The sequence below is a fragment of the Peromyscus maniculatus genome, chromosome 20 (genome assembly GCF_049852395.1).
Source record: "Peromyscus maniculatus bairdii isolate BWxNUB_F1_BW_parent chromosome 20, HU_Pman_BW_mat_3.1, whole genome shotgun sequence".
In the NCBI taxonomy this organism is placed as follows: Eukaryota; Metazoa; Chordata; class Mammalia; order Rodentia; family Cricetidae; genus Peromyscus; species Peromyscus maniculatus.
In genome coordinates, this window is record NC_134871.1 from 60,155,531 (window position 1) to 60,173,417 (window position 17,887).

The following is a 17,887-nucleotide window of genomic DNA, read 5'->3' on the forward strand; positions in this document are numbered from 1 at the left end:
ACGTGACCACGGAAACTCTTATAAAGGAACATTTAACTGGGACTGGCTTACAGTTCAGAGGTTTAGTCCATTATCATTGTGATGGGAAGCATGGTAACATGCAGACAGACATGGTGCTGGAGAGGTAGCTGAGAGTTTACATCTGGACTGGCAGGCAGCAGGAAGAGAATGAGTCACCTGGACTGGCTTGAGCTTCTGATACTTCAAAGGCCACCCCCTGTGAGACACTTCCTCCCATAATGTCACACCTACTCCAACAAGGCCACACTTCCAATAATGCCACTCACTATGGGCCTATGGGAGCCATTTCATTCAAACTACCACAGTTTCTATTCCTGATATAATATCTTCTCCCTCACGCCCACTCCTCTGAAATCCACATATAGCCTTCAGGGGTATACCCTGTGATTGGTTGACTGAGAAAGGGAAGGCTAAACCCTGGTTTACAGATGATTCTGTAAGCTATGCATGCACCATTCAGAAATGAACCAACCACATTCCAGTCCCCTTCTGGGACAGCCAGGAAGGACACTGAAGGAGGAAATTCTTCACAGTGGGCAGAGCTTCAGACAGTACACATGGTTTTACATTTTTCCTTGGAAGGAAAAATGGACAGGTGTGCAACTATATGCTGATTCATAGGATGTAGCTAGTGGTTTGGTTAGATGGTTAGACTTGGAAGGAGCATGATTAGAAAATTAGTCAGAAAGGCATGTAGATGTAACCAACCATCTTATTAAATAAGAAACACAGAACCAATGCAAAGAAGAAAGCCAAAAGGTCAGAGCTAAGAGCTGAAAACCTTACCCTTCCTCTTGCGGTGGTTCTACCTCTCCGAAAGAGACCTACTTCCTGAGTCTGCCTTTTTTTCTTTTTTTTTTATTTTACAATACCATTCAGTTCTACTTATCAGCTACGGGTTCCCCTATGGGGTCCTTTGCTCACTTGGAGTAATATATCCACATATTCACCAAATGCCTTTATGGTGACCACTTTGTTCATAGCCAATTGTCTCATGTAAATACTCATTAAAAGGTGACTTCAAAAGAGGAAAAGGTTATCAATCAAATAGATTATTACTTGCGCTGTCAGTTTCTTTCCCTAGCCACTCCTTCCATTGGCCAATTGGCTATGAACAAAGTGGTCACCATGGTAGAGATGGAGAACACTCATGGGCTTACCAATATGGACTTCTACTTACTGAGGCTGACCTATCTGTAGCTCTTTTTGAGTGTCAAATCAGCCAGTAGCAGAGACTAATCCTGGACTCACACTATGGCACCATTCTCTGGCTATGAATTTGCTTTTCCTGCATGTAACTCTTATGCCAAAACTACCATCCCTGGGCTGACAATTCTATCATTTCTTATCTACCATAATGATATTACATGAAGCATTACTTCTGACTAGGGAACCCACCTCATGGCTATGGAAATGTGGCAGTAGGCACATGCTTATGGAACTCACTAGCTTTGCCAAGTCCTCCAGCACCTTGAAGCAGAAGACTTGACAGAATGGTGGAATAATTTAAAGACACAAGTCCCAAAATCCATTCCAAGAGCTCTCAATGGCCTGTAGACCTCCCATTAGTCTCCATCTCCTGAAGGTTCCATAACCTCCCAATAGTACCACCACCAGGTCCAGTCTTTAACAAATGGGCTTTGGTGAGAATACTTAAGTGCCATGCTATAGCTTTCCTCCCCAGGCTTTCTCTAGCCTTCCCTTGAAAATGATTAAAAATCTTCTCTTAAAACAACTCCAAAGGCCTTTCCATATCACCAGGCATCGCCATATCAGTGGTCCCTGGACTTCTGCAGTAGCTGATCCAGACTTTACCATTAGAGGCAAAATAATCACCTAGAATAAACCCATTTTCTACTCTGTTGTCTGACAATGTGGAATATAATAATGCATAAAACGTATTAGAATACTTAGTAAATCTTTTGGAATAGCTCATCGACTCCTCACAATTCATTACTTAGTCTGAAATTCAAGTTTTTAACATGTCAGGCCTAGATGTAGACTATCAGCCCCTGCTGTCAACAATGATGAACTTAAAACTTGTGATTCTCATTGATACAATCCTAAATGACCTTCACTTATTTTTCTGTAAAAAGTATTTAATATTGGGCAGAAGCAATATTGTTATTGGACACCATGAATCTCAGTAAAGCAGCCAGTAAGCTTTTGGATTTTAATGTCGGCTGAGACACTGTGGGCTGGAAACACAATCGCTTCAGTGCCCAGTCCTGTAAAGTCAAATTGCTTCTCCATCCATAATTGATAGAAAAATGGTTAGATGATGCTGTAGAAAATGGGGTCGTATCAGAAAGCGTGTGCATCTGCTTCTGGCAAATGTTGAGTGACATGCCTCCATTATAAATCTAGGAAACCAGAATTATAGAATGGACTTGTGAGTTCAGGGGCCCACCTTAAAAAGTACTTGCACTGAAACTCTACTTACTTCCTATCTGGCTTTAGTCCCCAGGGACAAAACAAGCATGGCAGAATTCTGACTCTCATTTTTTTTTTCAGGACCCAATGCCCTTGAAATTCAGCATGTTCCCTTATTCATTACTTACTCACCTGATAAATGGCTATTTTGATTATTAAAGCTGGAAGGCTGTGTTACAGCTGAGTCACCTAAAATATCTTCTCAAATAGACCTGGTGGCCCATTTGTTCACACTACTATCTCACAGTTTAGATCCACACATCAAACATATTTGCATGAGGCCTCAATGTGGAAATACACATGGTGTGGCTATAGTTATGTTTGGGATGTTTTTTCTAGACAGTGTTATAGAACTTCTATCTTTTTTTTTCTAAGAAAAAAAAAAGTAATGTTGGAGGTTCTGATATTCAGCTCTGAGAGCAGTGGAAAGCGATCATCAGCACAGAGTGGCACTTCAGTTAAATGCAACAGTGTGACTAGACATCACTTCCCCAGGAGACCGGTGGCTTCGTCAACATCCTTGAAATAAAGTGTGGTTTTTTTTGTTTTTGTTTTTGCTTTTGTTTTTGAGGAAGCAGGAGAGGATTCTGTTATTTGATGGGAGCATTACTATAGAGAAAGCAACAGAAAATTCTATGTGCTAAAGAATGTCTAGGATTTAGTCCCTATCCGATCAAGTATTCTCATAAGTCCAGAAAATTTAGAAAATAATGATCAATACAGAATACTTTCCCTGGCTAAGAGGAGAGATTAATTATCTCTGGAGACATGTACAGTCCTTGAGCTAGTGTCAGAATCAGAATCATCATGTCCTTATGTGTGGGAGAATGGGGCTGAATGGCACTACAGATTGAGTTTGTACCCTGCTCTCACGTAGCTATTACACCTTTGAAAAGCTGCTTGATCTCTTGAGTTAATTTCAATACTTTCAAGTGGAGCCAATCATATGTGACCTGCAGTCATTAGGAAAATTTAATAAGAAAACAGAAGGGTCTATCACAATACGTGACATATCACATACATTCCAGATGTGGAGATGTCCGGAGTGGGTGGCTGTTCTCACCATGCCCTGAGGCACTGTCCCTAGTGAGTTAGCAGGTAACTGTACACAGGTCCATGACTTTGAAGTACATGCCCCTGGGGCATGGCCACTCATGACTCTTAAGACCTGGGATTCATATATTGGGCACTCTCTTCACTACCTCATGGTTTTGAATGCTGGGAGGACCAGGGCAAATCTCACCAGAGAACAATGTTGGACCATGTCTCACCCTTCCAGGATCCTGCGACAGGTTCCTTTATTTGTCTTGTGAGTTTTCTTTCTCAAATAAATTCCTTTGCCCATTAAGCAGACTCTGTGGATTCATAGGGATATAACTCCATCACCTGTCTTCCCTCCAATCTCCTTTGCTCACTGAAACAGATATCAACATACAGTTAGTGATGCAATACTCTTAGGAAAGAAATTATGGAAACATAAATTGTGTAAACTGCTCTATCAATTATTCCTTTTATCTGTAAAAACATAAATGTGATCATCACATTTCATAGCTACAAACCAGTAGTCCACTCACTGTATCAGTCTGATTTGTCAAATTATGTAAATGCTTTATTAGTTCCTTCTTGTCTATGAAGTTTGGTTCCTATAGGAGAAATTTAATCAGACTGTGATAATCTGTGTGTTCTAGTAACTTTTAACATAAAAGCCCTTCTGCCTAGGTCAAAAGATTATACCCAGTTGATTTTGTGATTGCAATGAGCACAATACTATATTAACGATAACAACAAATACACATGTCCTGTCCAGTCTTCCCAGTTAAGGTTAAAAGATATATGCTTTATTTTGAAATAGTTTGAGACTCATAAAAGTTGCCAAAATAGTGTAGTCTTCATTTACTCTTTGTCTCATAGAAAACCGTTTATATAATAACTGCAATACACTGTCCATTTTAGGAAATTCTACCTGGTATTACTAATTTGTATAACACAACATTGGTACAGTACTGTGGTGTGGTACTAGTAAACATAAACACGACACATCACTCTCAGGAGTATATTTTTCTTATACCCAAATAGATAGAATATACATACCATGTTTTACTGGGCACTGTTAATTAATTTCTCCCAAACTTGATTCAACACATTACACAACAGGATATGAAAAACCCTTTAAATTGTATTCTGTATACAATTAGACAGAGTGTCAGGATCCTATGTGAGACACTTGGAACACTACACTAAATAACTACACATTTAAATCCTCTATTCATAGTTTTCTTTAAGTCTATATCTTACTTGGTAAATATAATTTATCATGGAATATTCTTTCATTTTAATAATTTCTTTGTGTGTACATTATTTCTAACTAATTTAATTTTTCTGCTTATCATAGTATAGTTTTAACTTTTACCTCTTTACTGTGTATTTCTTATCTCTAATAAAACATTTATTTTTTAACATACCTGTATATAGTATATTTTGATTGTATTCATCTACATTTATTCTCATATTCCTTCCCACTCCAGAATCCCTTCTTCTTAACCAGTCAGTCCTCTTACTTCCATGTCTGGGTTTTATTTTTGTGTGTTTGTTTTTGGTTCCAGTGAGTTTAATTAGGGTTGCTTATTGTTGTTCACAGATGTGCAGGTTGGCGGTTATTTTCTGGAGATCAGAGAGCTTTAAAAGTGGCTATACTACTGAAGAAAATGACTGTCTCTCCCATCTCCAGCTAGCACTAATTAACAATAGCTCTTTGGGAGGGTCTCATGAACCTCTCCTTCATTTGTGATGGAATATTTATAGGCTCCATCTTATACATGCCTTGTAGCACTTTGACAAATTATGGGTCTGTATTAATTAAGAAGCCTCTTTGCCCAAGATGGAAAAGAACACTAATCTTTTGGTATAAACATGAATATGTAGAAGGCAGTTGATTATATGTTTACTTGGCAAAACATTTTATTGGTGAAATTATTAAAGCCACTCCACATAGTTAAAAGGAAGATTTATTTAGTGGGTAACTTACAAATGAAGGGATAGGTAGGTCATGGGGTCTGGGGAAGGTGTATTGCAATCCAGTGGTGTTCTCTGGAGCTCTGCTTGGTCCACCTCCACCGTCCAGGGTCCAGGAACAGAGAGAGCTCTGGCCCATTCAGATCTCCAGTCTCCAGGTGCCTCCCTTGGCTCTGCCTTGTAGGCATGACAGTTGCCAAAGCCTCAATGGGGGTTGGAACTTCCAGATCAAAGCTGTAATGGCTACCCACTACATCTCCCCCTTTTTGTCTAAATAAGAGGGTTCTAACCCAATACACGACTATATACAAAGGAATGGTTATCAAATATTGTCCAGGAATAATGAGGGATAATGACCTAGATAAGATGGAACTACAACCAATGCAAACAATATCAAGCAAGAAACACATACTAAAATCCAGAGAAGTATAGAGCATGGATAAATGGAATATTACAAAGATCATTCCAAAAGGTGTCCTATCCTAAAGAACCTGAATCTAATACTTCATATGTTCTATCTAAGATATATATATATATATTCTAAGTTGTAACTATAACTGCTAGTTTTCAATCCCATCAAAGACCTGAGAAGGAATATAATGGTACCTGAGAAATGGTAGATGGATGCAAGCAACTTTCGGGAATCTTGCAAGAGTAGACCAAGACAGCTGGCAGCCTGGACAGTCACCTAATGTTTCTCAGCATTGTTGGTGCATTCAAATTGGCTACAGGCCTAGAGTATCTGACAGACCATTTCCAGAAGCAGGAATTCTGAAAGACTATCTTACCTTGTCTTGGCAGAGTACAGTGGTCACTTTCCTTGTGTCCTGCTTGTCCAGAAAGGACAGTATTGCATTCGTACTGTCAGCAATTGAGGCAAGGGCAGTTCTTTGCCCAGTAGGCCATTTTGTGCTAAGAAGACAAACTTCCAAATGGAAATGTCTTAGAAGCCCAACATTCTCTCATGATCAAATTGGTGCTGCCAGGAGCAATTGTGTCTCACGTCAACAGAATTCTAAGTTATTAAAATGTCATATTCTCTAGGTCTATGAAGTGTTTGAAGATTACCTGTTCATCTGACCTATGTATCTGTAAATCTGGATAACCTAACTAACATAACTATAGAGATGACAAGACAAGCATAGGTGACTATAAATCTATAAGTCTTATCTACCGAAATAACCTATGGACTAAGGCTTCATGTAAACAAGGTAAACAGTCTATAAGCAAATGTATGATAAAGAATGATGACTTCGAAATTGTGATAATACACAAGATATTTATAACAGAGGTAGGAATATATAGTGGGGGCTGGAGAGATGGCTCAGAGGATAAGAGCACTGACTGCTCTTCCAGGGGTCCTGAGTTCAATTCCCAGCAACCATATGGTGGCTCACAACCATCTGTAATGAGATCTGGTGCCCTCTTCTGGTCTGCAGTCATACATGCTGTATACATCATAAATAAATCAATCTTTAAAAAAAAAAAAAAAAAAAGCCCGGCTAGCTCAGTCGGTAGAGCATGAGACTCTTAATCTCAGGGTCATGGGTTCATGCCCCACATTGGGTGCCAGATAATGGTGAAATTATTTAGGCTACTCCACATAGTTAAAAGGAAGATTTATTTAGTGGGTAACTTACAAATGAAGGGATAGGTAGGTCATGGGGTCTGGGGAAGGTGTATTGCTGTCCAGCGGTGTTCTCTGGAGCTTTGCTCGGTCTACCTCCACCATCCAGGGTCCAGGAACAGAGAGAGCTCTGGCCCATTCAGATCTCCAGTCTCCAGGTGCCTCCCTTGGCCCCACCTTGTAGGCATGACAGTTGCCGAAGCCTCAGTGAGGGTTGGAACTTCCAGATCAAAGCTGTAATGGCTACCCACTACAACATTTCATAGCAGATCTATCTCTACCTCATCCCTGGCCTGTAAGCTCCTCAGCCATAGGACTTATTATTTTATGAAAACTCAAAATAATTTTTAAAATCTTAAAGAATCCATACATACTTAGAGTAATGCTTATATCCAAACTCCATCCCCCCTTTAGATTCTCCAACATTTCTTCCACCCAACTCCATGTCCTCTTATTTTTAGAGGGGTGGATTTTTGATCAGGTTTAAATTATCAAGCATGTATTCCCTCTTGTAGAGGGGACTTCAAATCCATTCACAAGGTGGTTGGTTGCACCAAAAGAGTCATACCACTATTGCACCAGTGAGCACACACTGCCTAATATGTCCACATTGTAGCTGATAGTGTACACATCTGTGTAGACAATTCATGAATTTTCTCTGCCAACACTGTGCATAGAACACCTTTTTGCACATGAGGGCTAGCCATCAGGGAAAAAGCTTCTGGCTCAGTTCCAACTTGATTTTCTTGTGTCCTGGAACCAAACTGTGTGGTGCCTTCAGATATAAGGTCTTATTACCTTTCTCTGGTAGACAATGGTTTTCAAGTTCTACATTGCTGCTTTAAAAAATAGTTGTATACTAGCTGGGCATAGTGGCATATACCTTTAATCCCAGCATTTGGGAGGCAGAGGCAGGCAGAGCTCATGAGTTTGAAGCTAGCCTGGTTTACACAATGAGTTCCAGGACAGCCAGAGCTACATAGTGAAATCCTGTCTCAAAACAAACAAAAATTAGTTTTAAAAAATAGTTTTATATTTTATAAAATAACTGATAAAAAAGAAGCTATACTGGATGTTAAGTTTGGGGAATTTGCTGAGGAATTTATAATTTTCCATTTCTTATTTTACAATAATGGGGAATAGGATATTGTCCAGTGTGAAGATGAGTTTTAATTGTCTACTTGATACAATCTAGAATCTCCTGGAAAGGGAGTCTCAATCAGTGACTGTCCACATTAGATTGGCCTGTGGGCATGTCTGTGGGAGTATTATCTTGATTAGTGGAAGATCTTCTCAGTAGGGGTGGCACCATTCCTTAAGCAGGGGACCTTGGATTGCATAAGAATAGAGAAAGTGAGATGAATGCATTTATTACTCTGCTTTCTGATTATGGATATAATATGGATATTATATGATATATGGATGAAGGAAAATATATATTAGTACATTATATGAATGAGGGATCATACCCCTCAAAGGTCCCATATTTTCCTAATGGTGTACTTATCAGTTTCCTTTTATGCTTTTCTGTGACTTCCCCATCATGATAGACTCAAATATGAAACTGTGAGCTAAAACAAACCCTATCTTTTGTCAGAGTATTTCGTCAAAGAACCCAAATGAGAAATTAAGAGAATTGAGATTCTCATACAGAATTTCTGACTTTTCAGATCCAATTATTAGCATTAAGTACCAGATGCTAGTACGTAGATTTAGTAGTCACTTTTTTTTTTTTTGTAGGTATGACCTGGCACTGACAACTTCCAGAACAAAAGACATGTTTTGGCTATGAGTATTTCTGTCCATGGCTTTGCTGGCTTTGAACACTGGAAAGGTAAAACATCACTAAAGCAGAAGTGGGCAAGGGTAGAGAGGGACTATTTTGCTCATGACAGGGAAGAAAAGAGACAGAGAAGAGGGGCAAAGACAGGGAGTAGATGTACTTTTCAAGGCATGTCACAAATGCCCACTTCCTCCAAGTGGTCTCTACCTCCTAAAATTTCTTCACCTCCCACTGCAGATGACTAGGCATTGAACATAGAATAAGAGAGACATTACATAACAGTAAACCATAACAGTAATTCAGCAACTCCTAAAGCAGATAAATAAACAGAATGGGGTAGGTCAGTGTTCACTTGGATAAACTGACCCACATCAGAAGTTAAAATAAACCATAAACCATTGGGGGAATGTGGAGTTTATTCAGTAATATGATGCTGAGGAAAATCTGGCATTCCACTGAACTCCATAACTCATAATCATTGTTCTATTTCCTTTCTTCCTCTTTTCCTACCTCTTTTCTCAAATGATAACTTTACTAACCCCACCCCATCTCTTTTCCATTTTCCCCACACACACCCTTCTACAATAAATATTTCCCTGAATCTTTCAAATGAAGTTATATGGTGATGTTTTATTTGTGATCTAACAAATAAAGCTTTCCTGGGGATCAGAGGATCAGAAGCCAGCCACAATATTAAACATAGAGGTCAGGCAGTGGTAGCACAAGCCTTTAATCCTAGCATTCGGGAAGCAAAGATTCATCTGGATCTCTGTGAGTTCAAGGCCACAGTGGGAACATCAAGGTGGTGGTGGTGGTGGTGGTGGTGGTGGTGGTGGTGGTGGTGGTGGTGGTGGTGGTGGTGGTGGTGGTGATGGTGGTGGTGGTGGTGGTGGTAGTGGTGGTACACACCTTTAATCCCAGCACTAGTTAGCTGTCTGGAGGTCTGTAGAGATAGATAGGAAGTGATAAAGCTGGTGGAGAGAGGAAGTGATGAAGCTGGGCAGAGAGAGGAAGTAAGATGGCAGGACTCAGAAAGGCATACAAGGCATGAGTGTACAGGAAGTAGCTCTCTTGGGCTAAGGGTTTTCTAGCAGTAAGAACTTGTGGCTGGCTTGTTCTATCCCTCTGTATTTTCAGCTTTCACCCCAATATCTGGCTCTGGGTTTTGTATTAGCAAGACCATTTAGCAATTCGTGTTACAAAGCTATCTAATCTCTCACTTGATTCCATAAAACACAAGGCCTGTGACTCTATCACAACAAAAGGTTGATTGTACTTCCCGTTGCTCAGGGTGTGCCAGTGAGGCTCTGCCTAGCTCTAATAAGGAGTGTGGAGGGACTTGATTTGCATGAATACAGACAATGATTTAGGTTTGCCACTGAGGGAAATACACAGTGACAGAAAGACAAGGTTCATTCTGTTGAGACAGACAGGCAAGAGTGGTCATGCTTGCTTGTTCTTTTCAGATTCAGGCAACAATTTGACAATGCTGATATTAGAAATTGCTCACCAGCCAACCAATACTACTCATCTATCTCTCCTGTCACCATTTTTTCCCTAATGGTGTACTTATCAGTTTCCTTTTATGGTTTTCTTCCCCCCAAGCCTGTAACTTCTCTCTGTACAGTTCTGTTTCTTACACAGTACTCAGGGTATGTATTTCTCTATTCCTGCAGTAGCCAGACTGCCTTCAGCTAATCACATCACTGCCTTCTCCACTTAAGAAGCCCTCTTTCTGCCCCATTGCTAATTATGCCTGAGAACATATAATGAATTACCTTAACTCTGCATGCAACAAGAGACTGCTTATATTATTCATCCAAACTTAAAGAGGGAGCAAAATTAGACTTGAGTTTAGTGCTAAAATAAAAACCAAGGCTGTGTGAAGAAAAAGATTTCATTTATAGTTCAATCTTATTCTGTTAGTATCTGCCTGACAATGTTTAAATGAAAGAATTTAAATATTAATGCAATTTTGTATTTCTATTTTCAATATTTTCCTCTGAAAAATTCTGATTAAATTGTCTTCAGTTTTTAATAGGTTAAAATTCATGTCTCCAAATTTGCAATCAAGACAGCCTACTCGGGGCTTAGCAGAGTCCACAAATGGGCATTAATTCCACTTGATTATATTTTCAATTGAGATTAACATTTTTTCATAAGTTACTGTCATACTAATAAGTCTATCCAAAGTGCTCTATAGTCTGTATAACCAGAGAGTTTAGGTATCTAGTAGGGAACTGAGGGGGAGGTGAGGATCTTCTAAGGAAGGTGAAATAGAATACATTGTTATGAATAGGCTGGGGTAGACTGGAGCGGAAAAATGAAATGGGGTGGGGGGTCTGGAAGAGAATGGCAAGGGAAGGAACATGGAGGAGACAAGTAATACTAAGGGCCATTTGAGGAACTATATGAAACTTGTTATTGTAGAAACTTTCTAAAATACATACACATATATTAAAGGATTCTAAATGGACTCACCAAATACGGGAGGAGATAATACCTCCAATTAGACATCTTATGCCATGAAGTGAATCATCTGCTGCCAGGAATTTATTATGTTTTGTTGAGTCATTAGCCAAAGAGGTCCTATGGAAACTCCCAAACATCTCAGTTATTACCAACTCTATTGGTTGCTCTCCACAAGCTGATAGTAAGGCCCTATTGCTGAATACAGCACTTACATATTTCATTGAACGTGGAGAAGCCAAGCTCATGCCTAACTAGAGGTTTCATCCCTACCGACTAGTGCCATGGTGCTGGAAGGTGCTTTGCATGCTGTGAGCGGAGAAAGGTAACCATCAACCCAGCTACAAAGTCCGCAATCTGCAATGGTGAGCTGCCTGCAAGATATGCTGATACAATCGTGGTGCAAATGTTGATGGGATGATCAGCCACTCTCTGATTGAAATTAATGCCCACTCTACAAGATGGAACTCATGCCTGACACTACTATGGTGCCCAAGAACCTGAGACTGGATAAACTATGGACCTTGGGGAAAACCAAATACTATATATTTGCTAAAGGAACATAGTACTAAAATGACTCCTAGTGACATTCTGCTGTAATCATAGATCGGCGCCTTGCTCAGCCATCACTGAAGAAGCTTCCTCCTGCAGCAGATGGGAATTAACACAGAGATCCACAGCTGGATAATGTGCATAGAGCAAGAGACTTTGGGACTCTCAGTCCTAAATCGAATATCTCCATCAAACCCTTCCCCTCAGGGTTCAGAGATCTATGTAGAAGAGGGGGCAGAAAGACTGCAAGATCCAGACGTGATAGGTGACTCCAAGGAAACAGTGTCTTCCAAACACATGTATAAATGCACAGAGACTGTGGCAGAGTGCACAGGACCCACACAGTTTGAAGCCAGATGGGGACTAGGCATGGAGAGAGGGAAGCAGAAACTGGCTCTTACCCTTAGACAAGAAAATGTCAGCAGCTGATTCCACTGGCAAAGGAAAAGTTAGTTTTCTCCAATAGAGTCTCCCTGAGTATATTAGTCACTCTTCAGATTAAGCCCCATGGCCAGGAAAAGCTGGCCAATATTAAAGGAACTCAACTGTAATTTTGTAGATTTTGGGGGCATTTTTTGTCTCATTGGTCATTTGCTTTTCTGGTTTTGTTTTCTAAAGGGGGTGTGGAGTTGGATTTTGGTGGGTGTGGAGGTGGGGAAGATATGGGAGGAGTTGGAGGAAGAGAAAAGCATGATCTGAATATATTGTATGAAAATTGTTTTGCAATTAAAATTTTTTAAAGGCAAAAGCCATAGTCCATCTACTTAGTATCATCTTCATAATTTTCAGAAAAAATAAAGGCTTGACTATTCTGACTTCTAAATTGATTTATTCTCTTGAAATAAATTCAAATTTCAAACGGTTACCAGAAAGTCAACTCTAGTGAGCAATTTATCTTTCTCATAAAAATCTATCTGGGAATATTTGGAGTTAGATGATTAGTTTGACCATAGTGGAGCATTACACACTATAAAGTGGAAATTCTGCATTTGTCATTCTGAAGAACACACAGAATTTAGTAATTTTCCTCTTATGACATGACAGTAGAAAAGCAATTTAACCCTGTGCAAGAGGGTACAGAGCTGATCACTCTGTAGAGGGACAGAGTTCATTAGTTCACATGACACCATCCTTACTCTTCCTTCTTCCCCCATTAATACTGCTTTGGAACATTTTTTCTCAGCTCTCAGCCCACTCAACTTCCTCCCCTCTCAGACTGCTCTTAGGAGATTCTGTTGTGGAGAGTCTAGGTGGGCACCCTATGGGGGCAAATATAGCTTCATGGAACATTTAATTTGAATTAAGGAAATTTGCAAAGGAGTGACGTTTCCCCAAATCCAATGACAGACACATAGATTCTTGGCTGCTTCTGTGCTACCAGGCTCTTCCACAGCTATGGTGCTTGGGAAGCTCAGAGAATGACCCTACATCTGTTCTGCAACCTTTTGGACTTTATGTCAATGGCGCATTGGCGTTTTTTAAGGAATCTATGATACCCAGTGTTTGCATTATGGGAAGTGACTTGTGCATGTGTATGTCTCCAACCCACATGTGAACAAGGACACAATTATGTACATATAACAGGAGGACAGGCAAAAAGTGAGCAAAAGCATGCAGCAGTTTTGCTGAACTGTAATACTTCTTACAATTGTGGGGTGTGCTTTAAATCTCTATCTTGGTTCACTGTGATCCTGGCTCATGTTCAGCATCACAGTAAAGTTTGTAAGTAAAATATCAAACTCATTCACATCTAAGTCATTTGTAGCATCTTCTTTATTTTAGTAAGACCCCTAACATAATACTCATCTCTTTAAAAGTGATTTTCCAAGTAATCTTAGATTCCCTTATTTCTTATTATTCTCATTTCGTTTCCACGGTTAGTCATTTTCCCTTCTGTGTTGGTTTCTGTTCTCCTTACTGTGAGAAAAAAAAATCTGACAAAAGTGACTTACAGGGGATTTGATTTGGCTTGCAGTCTACCATGGCAGGAAATTCATGACAGTGTGGGCAAGAGGAAATTGGTCTCTTTGTGTCTACAACCAGGAAGCAGAAAGAGATGAAAGCTTGTCCTCAGCTTACTTTTGTATTCAGTCTGGAATCCCAGCCCACACAATAGTAACATCCATATGTATGTATGGGTCTTGTAACCTCAATTAACCTAATCTAGATAATCCCTCACAAACATATACAGAGATTTGTTTCTATGAAGATTCTAAATCTCACCAATTTGACAATCCAGATTAACCATCACAGCTCCACCCCTTCTTAATCTGAAATCAAACACACCACTTTAAAACCATAACTTTATCTTCCCTTGTCCCTCGTCAGCTCATGGTCCTCTCATAATTCAAAATTCATCCAACTTCCTAGGTCCTGATTGTCTTTAACAATTCCAAAACCATTTAAAAGCAAAGGTCCATGTGTCAACACATTTCAAGGCAATTTCTTCACTGAGAGCTCTTATAAACAAACAAACAAACAAACAAAACAACAAAAAACCCAAGTTACATAATTCCGATATACAATGGCAAAGAGTAAACATTTCCATTCCAAAAGAGATAAATGTGCATAGTGAGAAATGAGTTGGTCAATGTAAGACCCAAACCCAGCAGGACAAACACTGAATACTGCATTTATTATGCTGGCAACGCACAGCACCTCTTTTGGGAGGCTGACTTTACTCTTTGCTTTTAGTGATCCTTGGCAGACATCTGTTGTGGTTTGACTATGATGTATCTACCATAGGCTCATGTGTTTAGACATTTGACTCCTAACTATCAGTGTAGTTTGGGAAGGTTATGGACTCTATGAAAGTATAGTGTGACTGTAGGAAGTAAGTCACTAAGAACAAACTTTGAGGTTTTGAACTTGTCCTCATTTTCTGTTCTGTTTCCTGAATGCATATGGAATGTAATCAGCCAGATTTTCCTGCGTCTGTTACCATGCCTACCCCACAATGATGGACTCTATCCTTCTGAAACTATATGTCAAAATAAACCCCTTTCTCTCCTTAGTTGCTTTTTGTTAGGATGTTTTGTTATAGTAAGAGAAAAGAAAATAATGCAACAATGTCCCACGGTCCTGGAATCTCCAAAATACTAGCTTCTCCACTGCAAATTAACCTTCATTTTCTTTCACAGTTTCATGCAATGGCCTTTTGGGGCCTCTTGTCAGAACTCTGACCCTAGCCCATATAGCTTTACTTCACTGTCTCTCTAGAGCCCTGGTACAAGATTCCATGACCCATATAATCCTTCATCCTTTACTCGGACAAAACTGATAACACGTGGATAATGCTGCCAAGTTCTGCTGCCATCTAAGGATGAAGCCTGATCCCCAGACACCACAGTGGCATTGGCCCTTGTGTGTTGACTGCGGGTGGTTATTTTGAGCAAAGAACCCCATTCAGTGGAATTCCTAGTTTGGAGTGTCCCCTTCAGAATGAATGAATAGAGTTGTATGACAAGAGATGGCATAATGGGTACCTTTCTGGTTGTCCACGTGCAGAAGGCCATGCTTGTCTTTAATAGTGGCAACCTCTTTAACAATTAAAGAGGCTTTTCACATATATATGTCTACATCTACACTATGTCTGAGGGCATAGGCTATGGTGATGACATGATTGTGTCTGCCAAGTTCTTAACACTTCACCATCATTTACAAGAAAGCACTGAAGACTAAAACCATGATGTACTTAAATGTTGAAAATCCTTTCACAGTTGGTTTTTCTTTTGTATGTAATTAACACCTCAAGAAAGGGTTTCTTTTGACACATACATAATGCTCTCAAGAACGAAATGGACAGACAGAATGGGAATGCAAATGAAAAGACTATGGTTTAATGAACACACTCCTGTGCATTTTATATAATTTACACGAATACCCTCAGAATTGTGAGCTAGCACAAAAATAGCATCAATTATAAGATAAAAGTTAAAACATGGTTGAAAATTACAAGCCTTAATTTATAAATGATTTAGATAGCACAAAATCTGCCCAACTGTCTTAATTGGCATCAGTTTCATCCTAGCTTCACTCATTTTTCTTTATCTGGAAAATACTGTGAGTTTGCTGCCTTTTTCAGTTCACTGGAGAAGAATCTTGCTTGATTGCCAATAAGGATGACCAATCCATAATCTATGTGTAAAATGTACCAGGAGACATAGGCTCCATCTTGCTCCTTAAACAGCTGTGTCTGAAAGTGAGCATAGGCAATATTATTTTGGAATAAGCTGAATTCAAATTTACATTTTCTGTGACAATGATTGGTGTAACATGAATCTTAAACGGTCTTACTAATAAAAACAAGCCTGGAGCCAGGTATTGGGGTGAATTCTGAAAGATCAGAGAGACAGAACAAGCCACAGCCAACCTCACCTCGACAACTCCTCATCCGATCCTGTTTCCATGAATCCTCAGACTGAAAGCTTCTGAGTCCTCACCCAAATGGATCTCAGCTGAACTGCTGCTTAAAAGCCTAAAAGCTTAAAAGCCTCTAGTTCATGCCTTATATACTTTTCTGCTTCCTGCCATCACTTATTGGGATTAAAGGCATGTGTCTTTCCCAAGCAAGACATGAGATCTCCTGTCCTGGGATTAAAGGTGTGTCGCCATGCCTGGCTCTGTTCCCAGTGGGGCCTTGAAGTCACAGAGATCCAGATGGATCTCTACTTCCTGAGTGATAGGATTAAAGGTATGTGTGCCACCACTTACTGGCCTCTATGCCTATCTAGTGGCTGTTCTGTTCTCTGAACCCAGATAAGTTTATTAGGGTGCACAATATTTTGGGAGACACAATATCACCACGGAATGGTCTTCACAATATACTTGAAAAAAGTTAATTTCATATTTTCTGTGCTTGTTTAGGCTTGAGAACAATACTATAAAGAGGGCATTGATTTATTGAATCTTTTTTGTTGAATATTGTTAATTCATAGTAATAGTATTTTGTATAATTATATGGAAGTAACAAGACAAGTTATTCTTATAGCTTTACATAGTGGATACTACTTGGAGAATTTATCTTAGTTTTAGGTGATAGTAGTAATTTGTAAAAGTTGGAGACTTGTTTAAAATAGCCTTTGATTATTTAGTTATTATTAAAATATTACTTCTTGATGGTGCTGCCATGTGATGAGGTCTGTCTGTCCTATAAAGAAACATTTTTATATGGCCCTTTAAAAACACCTATAATTTTCAAACATCTCCTGGGCCATGTTACAGGGTATGATGTTCTCTCAATAGGGAAAATAGGAAAAAATTATTAATAATTTCATTTGATAATTTTATGGATCTACATATAGAATACATTTTGATTACTTCTTCTGTATGCTCTTATATCCCCATGCCTGCCAACCCTGCTCCCTCCTTCCCTACAGAAAGATTCTATGAGCAAGGAGCACTAAGATGATGGAGACAACAACCAAACCAAACTAGTGGAAACCCATGGAATTTAGACCAATACCTGTAGAGCCTCCAAGGGACTGGACTAGGCCCTCTGCATAAGCGAAATAGTTGTGCAGCTTCATCTGCTTAAGGAGCCCCCCTGGCAGTAGGATCAGGATCCACCCCATGAGAGCCCTTCCCTTCTTGTAGGAGGGAATGGGGGCGGGATGGAAGGTTGGGAGGAGGGATGAAGGGGATCTGTGATTGGTATGTAAAATGAATAAAAAATTTCTTAATAAAAAAAGAAAAAAAGAGTAGATGGGGGAAAAGATGAGTATTTGCTGTCTCTTCCCTTGGTCATCAAAAACAGTACAGTTTTGAAAGCTCTACCATTTCATGTTGTAATGTATCATCTTGGAGAAATGTGGTGATGTAATAGAACAGAGGCCTCAGATGGCGTCTCTTATGCTGCATTTCCAGCACACATCCGTAAGTGCAGAGTTTATATATTTCATGCTGAGAAGACCATGAGTCACCAACTGTGAGTGTAGTTATGTATCTCCACATCGTAATTCTCCAATCTCAGCAATCCTGGGTCAAACACA

General features: G+C 39.6%; 1 long non-coding RNA gene across 2 annotated transcripts in view; it reads left to right on the forward strand.

Moving 5' to 3' along the window:
• Positions 1-17,577, forward strand: part of LOC121824404 (uncharacterized) — a 47,883-nt gene extending 30,306 nt beyond the window's left edge. For both annotated transcript variants that reach the window (XR_013046554.1, XR_013046557.1), the window contains 2 exons: positions 8,834-8,927; positions 17,276-17,577. This is a non-coding gene — a long non-coding RNA (uncharacterized LOC121824404). The remainder of the gene's footprint in view (positions 1-8,833; positions 8,928-17,275) is intronic.
• The last annotated feature ends 310 nt before the right edge of the window (positions 17,578-17,887 follow it).